The 11976-nt window shown below is 50.8% G+C and overlaps 1 non-coding gene across 1 annotated transcript; it reads left to right on the top strand.

Annotated features, from left to right (window-relative positions):
• Positions 1-6051: 6051 nt before the first annotated feature.
• Positions 6052-6243, top strand: LOC120938584. The gene has a single exon (XR_005749149.1). It is a non-coding gene; the product is annotated as a U2 spliceosomal RNA (small nuclear RNA).
• The last annotated feature ends 5733 nt before the right edge of the window (positions 6244-11976 follow it).

The following is an 11976-nucleotide window of genomic DNA, read 5'->3' on the forward strand; positions in this document are numbered from 1 at the left end:
ATGGTTGTTCAGAAGGTGGAAGTGGAGGAAAGTTGAGCTAGGAAAACTTGTTTCCTTTTCAATATCGGTGCACTACCAAAAATTGGATGTGATACGGACAAAATATGGTTTGGAGGCGTTGGGGTTGGAAGAAGGTTGCAAGGGAAAAGTAAGGAAAGAAATCTATAAGGAAGATACGGTTTGCAACATCAGAGGAACTAGAACCGTTGAGGCTGCTAAAATCTGGACTGCAGTAGAAATTGAAGGTGTGTCTAATAGGCAAAGGGATGTCACGTGGTTGGCATTACACGATGGATTATTAACAAAAGTGTTTAAGGGGCGTGATCTGATACAATCAGAGAAATGTCCAAGAGAAGGTTATGGTGGAATGGAGGATGTGAAACACGTGCTTTGGGAGTGCGATTATGCACAGAAGGTAAGATTATGTTTTGAAGAATTTGTGGATATAGTTTGTAAGTGCAAATTGTCTTACGAGAGTTATTTAACAAGTATCGGATTGGGAAAGGTGGAGGGAAAATGTTTGGGGTGGATTTTTTGTTTTGTATTGAAAGAAACACTTTGGGACATGCGGAATCAGTTGGTGGTGAGGAAGGAAGAGATGGAAATAAAGTGGTGTTGTAAAATTATGTTAGTGAGGTTACATACTGCCTATCTGTATGATGTAAAGAGGTGGGGGGGGAAGATAAGAGCAGGAGAATCTGGAAAATAAGTTGTTGGAATAACTTTGTGAAAGTTGGTGTGGGTTGAGGTTTGTGTGAATAGGGTAGGTATGGATGTGGAAAGCAAATGGGAATGTAAGATGTAAATGTGATGTATAAAAAGCTGATAGGGTAGGGGGGGTACAGGCTGTAATTGTGTGTGAATCGGTGAATTTGAGTTTTGGGTGTGGGGATTAAAGCTTAGCTTACCCTTTATTATGATTTCAAAGGAAAATGTGAATAGTTTTTAGTTAGAGACTGGAAAGTCTCAAAAAAAGTACAGTTCAGGTGATTTGTGTTTGTCTTAGTAGTCTGATGAAAGGAAGGGTTTTCAGCATAGGGAGTCAGGGTAGGATGGAAGTTTATTTAGTTTGTTATTTTGGAATGAAAGTACTATGATGATGAAAAACAGACCTGTACAGATGGTGTATACCATGACAGTGATGTCGAAAGTACGAAAGATCTTGTAAAAAAAAAAAGAAAAAAAATCGACTATAGCCTTTAGGGGTGTCTCTGCTTCACAGCTAGGACGTTGAGAACCACTTGTATCTATCCAAGCCAATTGGTCCTTGTGGGGTACCCTCTGCTCGGCCTTCTAGGATCGTTGATTAAATTCAGCTTCACCTACTTGCTGGTATTGGGCAGAGGCTTAGCCCCCACTTGGAACGAGTTTGCGATCTACCCTTCTCCCCCCCACACTCCGCATTACTACCTTCGGGCAGTAGATGCAAGAGCCTTTCTCAAGGCTAAGAGCGAAGACATCAAGGAACCAGAAGGAAGCCGCCTAAGAACACCTGAAGCGACATTCTAAATCCTCGACGATGGGGAAGAGCGAGAAGAAGACAGACCAGAAGAAAGACCAGAAGAAGAAGACAGAAGAAACGATGAAGAAGAACCCTGCACAGCCACTTCCTCCGAAGTCCCAGAGAACATCACTGCCTCAACCTCCACTCCTTCCCCGGCCGGCACCAGCCAACCGAGAACATTGAAGCCGAACCCTCCTGCAGACGGGCTGCCAATCCTGGAGCCCTGGATGAAGCAGACGGTCGTGCTACAGTTGAAGGAGGTGGACGGAAGAGTCCCTGACATGACCCCGGAGATCTTCGGAAAGAAGATGATCCTGGAGCAGAGTTTCAGCAAAGCGGAAACGCTTTCAGTACAGTCCTTCCCAAGAGGGACTTTCTTCATCACCTTCGTGTCGTTCCAAACGTGCAGAAGGTACTGGGACGTGGTGAAGACCAGTGGCCCTGAATCCCCTTTCCCGAAGTTCAGCGCAAACTGCCCCATTACACGGGATGAAAAGTGGGTGAAGGTGTCCATGAGGAACCCCCATACCCAAGGCAAGGACATAGCCACATACCTCCAGAGGTTCTGCACTGTGATGAAAGACCCAGTCCAAATCCTTGATGCCAACGGCTTCTGGATAGGTAAGTGGTCCGCCCTTTGCAAGCTGAGGAAAAACCCGTCGGGGGAAATGCAGCACCTTCAGCCGTGCTTCTCCCTGGGATATTCCGCAGGCTCACTCTTTTACCTCGGGATGCCCATCAACTGTAACAGGTGTGGCCATCCTGGGCACCTAGGTAAGGATTGCAGAGAGCTTTCTTGCAGGTTCTGTAGGGTCTCAGGCCATGAGACCAAGGACTGTCCGAGGTCCAAAACCTGCAACCTCTGTGGTTTGGCAGAGCATGTCTTCATGCAATGCCCCCAGAGGACCCGGACCTACGCTGGAGCCCTGATCCAGGGTAAGCCAGCCCCTAGCTCCGGTAGTAAGCCACCAGTAAAGAAGCCGAGTGAGCCTCGAAAGGCCACAGGTAAGTCTGCCCCTGCCACTGCCCCAGTCCCTGTCCCTGCCCCAGTCCCTGCCCCTGTCCCTGCCCCTGTCCCGGTTGACTCCATCCACGAGCTAGTCTGTGGCCGTCTTTTGGTCATAGACGGCTCATGGGCGGGAGAGCCAATTAGGCTCATCAACGTGTACGCCCCCCCAGATAAGAGTGCGCGGCTGGAACTTTTCCAGACCCTGAGGACACAACTCGTCACCACCAGAGCAGTAGTGATCGGCGGTGATTTCAACTGTCCGATAGAGGAGGATGGGAGCAGCTCCAGCATATACGCAAAACTTGATGCTACTTCTAGGCTGCTCAGGGAGATGATCTCGGAGGCTTCCCTGCAGGACGCCGTCGGATCCATAGGGAAAGGTACCGTGAATTATTCATGGTGCCGTCCCGATGGATCTGTGCGTTCCAGGATTGACTTCGTGCTCACTTCAAGCATCGTGAGTTCTCCATGATCCCCTGCCGTTTCTCTGACCACAGGGCTATTCACTTTCGGGGTGAACTTGGCGAGGGCTTTGCCCGCGGACCAGGTTCCTGGAAACTGAATAGCACCCTGCTGGAAAATGAGGAATTGATGGGGGAACTCCGGGAGGCCTATGCCTCCTGGACGGAGGAAAAGAGATTCTTCGGAAAGGTAAGTGATTGGTGGGAGTTTGTGAAAGTTAAGCTGCGCAGCTTCTTTCAGGCAAGGGGACGTCAGCAAGTGTGTGCAAGGAAGAAGGAACTCAGGAGACTGCAACGTCAGTTGCAGTCCCTGCAGGACCTTCACCACTGCGGCTGGGACGTTAGGCAGGACCTGGAGGACACCGCGAAGACCCTGAAAGGGTACTTCGAGGAAGAATCTAGGCACATTGTCTTCCGTGCCAAGGTGGAGAATCTTGCGAAAGGTGAGAAGTGTAACGCTTTCTTTTTCAGGAAACTCCATTCAGGACACACTCCCTTGACAGAACTGCGTGACGAGACTGGAACGCTCCAGAAGGGGAAGGAGGCTGTAATGCAAGTGGTCGCAGACTACTACACCAACCTCTACTCCCCGAAGGAAACAAACACGGAGGCAGCCGACAGGTTCCTGTCAGGTATCACTAACCAAATTGATCCTGCAGGTTCATCGGCCGTCAACGCCCCTCTGGTGTTGGAGGAGCTGCACTCTGCCGCTAAATCCTTTAGGTGGGGCAGGACCCCGGGTTCCGATGGTCTCCCAGTTGAGCTCTATGTAGCCCTGTGGGACCTCGTGGGCCCGGACCTGCTCGAGCTGTACGAGGAGATGGTGGTGGAGGGTAGAATGCCTCCATCACTGAGAGAGGGGATGATCACGATTCTGTATAAACCTAAAGGGGAGAGATCGGACCTGAAAAACTGGCGTCCGATCTCTCTTTTGAACGTGGACTACAAAATCCTCGCCAAGGTTTTGGCCAACAGGCTGAAATCTGTCATCGGATAGATCATCCACCCGGATCAAACTTGTGGCATTCCTGGTCGCAGGATTGAGGACAGCCTTGCGCTTGTCCGGGACACGGTCCAGTACATTCATGGCCGCCGTGTGCACGCGGCCCTGGTCAGTCTTGACCAGGAGAAGGCCTTTGACCATGTCTCCCATGAGTTTATGTGCAGAACCCTGCGCAGGTTTGGTCTTGGGGGAACTGTTTTGTTCGTATGTGAATGTGATGTATAAGGACATTTGTAGTTTGGTGTTGGTAAATGGCTAGAAAACTGACCCCTTTTCAATTTTCTCCGGGGTCAGACAAGGCTGCCCTCTCTCACCTCTGCTTTTTGTTTGCTGTATAGAGCTATTCGCCCGAAGCATCAGACAGAACCCAGAGATCAGAGGGATCACCGCACCAGGACCAGAAAGACGGGAGGTCAAGTGCTCGCTCTACATGGATGACGTGACGGTGTTCTATGCCGACCGGCGCTCCATCGACACACTCGTCCGGACGTGTGAGGACTTCGGCCAAGCTTCAGGGGCAAAGGTCAACTGCGGGAAGTCGGAAGTCATGCTCTTCGGAAAGTGGTTCCTGCCTTCTTCTGCGCCCATCCCGTTCAACATCAAAGCGGACTTCATCAAAATTCTCGGAGTCTGGTTTGTTGCGGAAGGCGCAGCCCTGAAGTCCTGGGAGGAAAGACTGGCGAAAATGAGACAGAAGTTTGGACTTTGGAGCCTCAGAGAACTCACCATCGAAGGGAAAAAACTGGTACTCCGCAGCGAGATTCTCCCTGTGTTGCAGTACCTCGCCCAGGCTTGGCCCCCCCGGGTTAACACTTGCAAGGCCATCACCAGGGCAGTGTTTCACTTCATCTGGAGCTCCAAAATGGACAGAGTGAAGCGGGTGGTTATGTTCAAGGAACCCCTCAAAGGCGGTAAGGGAGTGCCCGACATCGCAACACTACTGAGGGTGTTCTTTGCTTGTAACTGTATCCGCAGGACTTTGGTTGACAGAACAGTGGACTCTGGCGGTAACTCCATGTCCCGTGTTTTCCTCCTACCTCTTTGGAGGTCTCTCGGATGGGACAAATGGGACAGCTCCGTCCCCTACAACTGGGACACTCCATGGTATTACTTGGACACTTTCGAGTTCATCAAGGAGCTGGGGCTGCATGGAGTTAAGCCCGACTTGTGGAAGCCAAAAACTATCCACAAGTTGATTAGAGCATCGGATATCATTGAGACTATTCCAGGCCTCCCTTCAGCCACTTGTAAAGTGGTCTGGAGGAATGTTTCTTCAAAGAGACTCACCAACAGGCACAAAGATCTGGCATGGATGGCAATCCAAGGGGGTTTGCCGCTGAGGACATTCATGCATGCCAGAAACCTGTGCAAATACAGGCACTGCCCCTTTTGTATCATCCAGGAGGAAACTGCTTTCCATGTTTTCTGGGAGTGCCCCTTTGCACAGAGCCTGTTGAGGGCCTTGGAACCTGAACTTAAAGACTTTGTACTACAAACTGCTATTACACACTTTGGTGTGTTAAACGGACTCTTCTGTGGGACCCACTCACAGGAGGACATTGACAGTGCCTGGCGGGTGCTGTGCTGCTTCAAGGACGCCGTATGGTGTGCAAGAAAACGCCTCATCCACCAGAGGGAGAGGATGTCCATCGCGGATTGTCGCAGACTGACCTTCAGTCTACTCAGAGACTATCACCTGATGGACTATACGGAGGAAGAGGACGTCTAAAGATTTCCCCTCCCCCTCCCAACTGTGTGTATCCATTGGTAGTTCAATAAAGCTTCGGGCCTGTGAACTTTTTCCTCCCCCCCACCCCACCTCCTCCTCCCACCCATCACATCCGTTGCCCAGTTGAACGCTATTTTCTTTTGACAGTTTAATGACTTAAAATATGACATGTTTTTTGGAAGTACTGATTTCAGGGTAATGCGGCGTCATGCATGATGTGATGCTACAGGGTATATTACTCTGTACAACACATTGGGCATCATACCGCAGAATGTGTGAAAGAATGTAATTTATCTGTACGCTTGGAACTGAATGTACCCTGTTGAAGTATTTGTTTTTTGTATATTTTCTTTGAAAAATAAAGTATACATTTTCAATCAAAAATCTGTTCTTATCAGTTTAATATCTGATACGTCCCCTATCTGGGGACCATATATTAAATGGATTTTTAGAACAGGGAGATGGAAGAAGAGCTTTCTCTGTCCACTCCACGCATCGACCTGGTATTGCAGTACCTCCAGGACTGGTGCACCCCTCTCTTACGCAGTGTCAAAAAATAGATTGAACTGGAAAATCATCCAACTTATTTGTCTTGTGTCTTGTTGCTGTCAATGTTTCTTGCTTAAAATCGGTTCCTTGCAATAAACTGGCATTTAACCCTTGTGTCTTTGTCTTCATTGCTTCTTGTCACTTTCTTGGGGGAAGGCAGACCTTTTTTTGCTGCTCACCAAATGACACTACTGATCAAAGTTACCTATTCTGCAAAACCTAGATTTAGTCAGGGCGTCCAATTTTCGACAAGTCAGCTAGTGTTCTACTCCTCGCTCTCTCTCCTAAGGCCCAAAATGAAGCCTTCGATAAGCAGTGACCACTCTGCTGTCAAAACAAGGGGGCTGAATGTGTTCCATTGCTGTGTGCCTTGCTGCATGCAGCAGCTAGCTTGAAAAGTCAGCTGTGGCAAGGGTTTTTTATTGTTATCCGTAGGATCCCTTAGTCTTTGACTCCCTCTAGTTGCCCTCGATTTTCTTCCACGTTATGTTAACTAAGTCCACGTTATGCTAACTAGGAGGCCGGCACATGCAAATGATTTTCCTCGCTGAACATGCACGAGGAGCAACGAGAAGCACCTGAATCTGTGCAATATTTATTTTCGGATGACTGAGGGTCATGACTGGGCTCCAGCAGTGTTGGGCAGGTGTCAGAGAAGGGGGGATTGGCCAGTAGACAGGGGATTAGGCCTGTAGGCCGTCCGGCTGTGGATTCACACCTCTGGACAGCCTAGACTGGGGGGGAAGGGCGATTGCCCAGTACAGGCAAACGGGCAACTCTCAGCGACCCCTCCGGTGGGGCCAGAAAGCAGCTCGCTCGGAACAGAGAATAATTGAGTTATCGCTTCTCGGCCTTTTGTCAAAGATCTAAAAGTCTAAGCCAAGAGGTATCAGAAGGCACTAACCTGGGGGGCGTGTCCTGGCTATGGAGGAGTGAGGACGTGCATCTCCTGAGCTCCGTCCCACCGCCGCACAGATCACAGCCTACGGGGAGAATCTTACCCCATCCGCAGCCCAGAATGTCACAGCGGAACAGGTCCACCTCCCAGCCGCCGAGACCGGACCGGACCAAGCAAGGGCAGCTCGATTTTTTCGCCGGGAGCAGCGCACGCAGCCGCGAGGCTCCAAAGATGGCGGCGGCGACGAAGGCCGCAAAGACACCCAAGGCCTCGTTACACACCAGGTCACAAGCACTGGAGGAATCCCCGATCCCGTCGCCAGAATCGGTGAGTGACTCTCTCCCACGGGGCTCCCCAGATTCCCCCAGGCTTAGGGGAGACGATCGTGAGGCCCCCGATCCTATGGATGACCTGGAAGTCCGGCGCCATATTTTCTCCCTCCCCACTAAGGCAGACCTGGAACGGTTTGCTGACAGGGTAGAGCGGGCCCTAAAAGAGGAGATAGCCCAGGTCAGGGCCGATACTGCACATCTAGGGGGGAGGCTGGAGACCCTGGAGCAAAAATTTGAAGAATCCCTGCCGGTCATCTCCATGCTCAGAGACAAGTGCACTGCCCAAGACCACCAAATAGAAGCCCTGCTGTGCCAGATTGACGATATGGAGAACCGCAGTCGCAGGGCCAATATTAGGGTCCACGGCCTACCGGAAGCCACAGGAGCCAGGGACATTGTCCCAACCCTGGAAGGAGTCTTTAAAGAGATCCTGGGCCTCCCGGCTACAGCCACTATCGAAATAGACCGGGCGCACAGGGCCCTGAAGCCCCCCTCCCAAGATGTAAATAACCCCAGAGACATTATATGTAAACTTCACAAATACACTCTAAAAGACCGCATCATGCAGAAAATGAGTGGGAAACCCTTCTTTGACTTTGATGGCGCCCACCTAGCTTTTTACCAGGACATTTCAAGGCGCACTCTCATGCAGCGCAGAGCATTGCGCCCCCTGCTGACAGCTCTTCAAGATGCAGGCCTGACATATCGCTGGGGGTTCCCCTTTTACCTGCAAGCCACTAAAGAAGGCAGGACTGTGACACTTCACACCAAGGATGACCTCCCGAACTTTTTAGATTCCCTCGGCTTGGATCCGGTGGACTTCCCTGACTGGAGAGGCTGGACAGACCAACCAACGCTAAACCTGCCACAGCCCCAACCATGGCAATCATCCTCTCGCAGGAATCGCAGAAGAGACCGCAACCGCCGCCCATCAGATCTCCCAATGGACCCGTCCTTTTGAAACGACAGCCGGCGTTGCTGCACAATGCTACTACAATTCAAGCTGCTACCATAGGAGCAATTCCACTAACTCTTGTGCTGAAGATCTCACCACTGCCCTGGCCCTAGGGCCATATAAGCCTTAATTTTGATCTGTCCCCCCCCTTTCTTTTACCGGTTTTTATACTGCGCCACTCTTATCCACCCCCCCAATTTGCTTTTATAATCAGATATGCCCCCTTTTTTTTTTTTACTGAGGGTTATTGAACATGACTATGCCCACTGCTATGACCCGGAACAAGATTGTAGAGCTCGGCTCACCCAGAGGGGAACGGACAGTTCTTCCCCATGCGAACATACCCTCCCTGGTTCTCCCCCCCTTCACACTACGCTAGATAAGGTGGGCGGAGCTGGGAGTATTCCCGTCCCTTCCCCAGGTTGGCTCACGTATCCCCAGTAGGCCACCCTTCTTAGGGTGATGGTCCCAGTTGGGACCCCAGGTTGTACTCCGGGAACCTCTCCCCATAATGGGGACAGGGCCCTGGACGAGGCCTTTAGTATGGACTGTGTATGTAGTGGCAAAGGCCACTGCGATGTACAAATTGTCTACCCGTTACTTACCTTTTGTGTTTTCCTCCCCCTCACCCCCTACTCTCTGCTCTTGACTCTACTCTTGCTCTCTCTAGACCACCTATACCAGTGTGCCATGTGCGGGCTCGACATCAGCCAACTGAACTAGTGGACCCCCGATCTCTCCCATGGCATCTTTAAAGGTAAGCACATACAATGTTAGGGGGCTTTGTTCCCCCCACAAACGCAGTAAACTGTGGTGGGAACTAAAGCGTTTAAAAACACAAGTGCTCTTCCTACAGGAGACACACTTCACGCCCCAATCCCTTCCCAGACTACCTACCCACCTCTTTAACCAATGGTTCCTTAGCAATTCACCAACACCCAAATCTAGAGGGACAGCCATAGCAATTCACAAATCATGCCCCTTCTTGGCCCTAGGGAGCGAAATAGACCCTCGGGGCAGATATGTGTTTCTTAAAGGTAGCATCGCAGGTCAGATGTACACGTTTGCAACGATCTATGCCCCAAACACAGACCAACTCACCTTTCTTGACTCAACTCTAGACCGACTGACAGATTTCAGGGAGGGCCGACTGGTCCTGGGAGGAGACTTCAACATCAGCCCAGACCCCCTTTTGGACACTTCCCACACAAAGACCACACACTCTTACGCATTTCTTAGACGCTTTCGGAAAACACTCCAATCTCACCTATTGGTAGATTGCTGGCGTACGCTAAACCCGACGGGTCGTGACTTCAGTTACTACTCCACAGTGCACGACGTATACACTCGGATAGACCACATATACGTGGACCTCAGGACACTAGACCTACTTCAGACCGCGGCCATTGGCAACATAACCATATCGGATCACGCTCCGGTCACCGTTGCCTTAGATTTGCCGGCAGGTTTGAACAAAGCCTGGACATGGCGATTAAATGACAACTTATTGGATGACCCGGTCGCGGTGAAGAGAGTGTCGGACACATTGTCACACTACTTTGCCGAAAATTCAGTGGACGGGCTGGAGGACGGTCTGGTGTGGGAGGCCCACAAGGCGGTGGTTCGGGGGGAGCTGATTTCACAGGGGGCGAGGCTCAAGCGGGAAAGAGGTGCAGACTTTCTCAGGGTACATACTGCCCTGGGAGGGGCTGAACTACAACACAAGGCGAACGGCACCCCAGAGGCCCTAAAGGAACTGACGGAACTAAGGGAGCTTTTCCTATGCCTCCTTGACCGTCAAACCCGTAAACAATTTCGGTACGTGGCCCACAAATATTACGAACATGGAAACAAATGTGGACGGATGCTGGCACATGCAATTAAAAAACAAAATGCTACATGTCACGTGCAGAAATTGCGCTCCTCCTCGGGCGAATTGGTAGTCCACTCTTCCAAAATAGCTTCAGGATTTAGGGACTACTACACAGGTCTTTACAATTTAAACCCTGACATACCCCCCAACACACAAGACGTCAGACGACAGACGATACGGAATTACCTTGACTCGGCTAACCTCCCCCCACTCACTGACGGTCAGACTGCGACATTAGAACTCCCTATCACTGTTAAGGAAATTGAGACCACAGTGGGGTCCTTGCCCAACGGGAAGAGCCCAGGCCCAGACGGGTTCACTAAACCGTACTATACGACTTTCCTTTCCCACCTGGCATTGCCCATGTGTAAGTATTTTAATTCCCTGGCAGAGGGTAAGACTATCCCCTCCGAAGCCTTACTGGCGCACATAACGGTTATTCCGAAAAAGGGCAAGGATCCCACTGTCCCCCAGAGCTATCGCCCCATTTCCCTTCTCAATTTGGACATTAAATTGCTAGCAAAAATTTTGGCAAACAGGCTTAAACATCTTCTGCCCAACATCATACACCCTGACCAAACAGGCTTTATAGTCGGCCGAGAGGCCAGAGACAATTCCCTCAGGGCAGTCCAACTCATCCACTGGGCCCGAACTTGCCCAGACCCCACGCCTTATATTGTCCTGTCAACTGACGCCGAAAAGGCCTTCGACCGCGTGGACTGGCCGTACATGACGGAGGTCCTGCGGTCGATCGGCCTAGGCCCGCGCACACTGACCACGATCCTGGCTTTATACTCCACACCCTGCGCCCAAGTCAAAGTTAATGGCACCTTATCCACTAGATTCCCCATCAGAAATGGCACACGGCAGGGGTGCCCATTGTCACCCCTCCTGTTTGCCTTGGTCCTGGAACCCCTACTCCGGACCATCCGAGCTAACCCAGATATCAAGGGCCTTCAGATAGGTAACGCAGAACATAAGCTTTCTGCATACGCAGATGATGTCCTGTTTCATCTATCAAACCCGCTGATATCATTGCCCAACCTAATGAAAGAGCTGAAGCTATTTGGGACCTTGTCCAACTTCAAAATCAATTTGACGAAGTCAGAGATTCTTCCTATCAACCTCCCTTCACATGTAGCCAGTGGTCTCCGGACCTCCTTCCCCTTCACCTGGGCCACGACATCCCTGCGATACTTGGGTATACAACTGACAGATAAATTTGACACCTTGTATGCTGCTAACTATACCCCATTACTGACGACGGTTAAAAATGACCTACAACGCTGGACGCGTACGGCTTTCACCTGGCTGGGTCGGGTTAATATTATCAAGATGACTGTACTGCCCCGCATCCTTTTTTACTTACAAATGCTCCCGATCCCCCTGCCCAAACAATTTTTTTGACCGCATCTCTAGCATGATGATCGCTTTCATCTGGAACGCACGTAAATCTAGAATAGCGCTCAGAATACTGCGACGTTCAAAACGCACGGGAGGCCTAGGGGTTCCCGACGTTTAACAATACTACCGAGCAATAGCTCTGCAAAGGATTCTGAACTGGCACTTCCATACCCACACCAAGGTCTGGGTGCCTCTTGAGAAAAGCCTGGCGGGCAGGAATTTATCCTACGCACCGTGGCTGTCACGGGAACACAGGGGG

This window comes from Rana temporaria, chromosome 4 (assembly GCF_905171775.1).
Source record: "Rana temporaria chromosome 4, aRanTem1.1, whole genome shotgun sequence".
NCBI classification, from domain to species: Eukaryota; Metazoa; Chordata; class Amphibia; order Anura; family Ranidae; genus Rana; species Rana temporaria.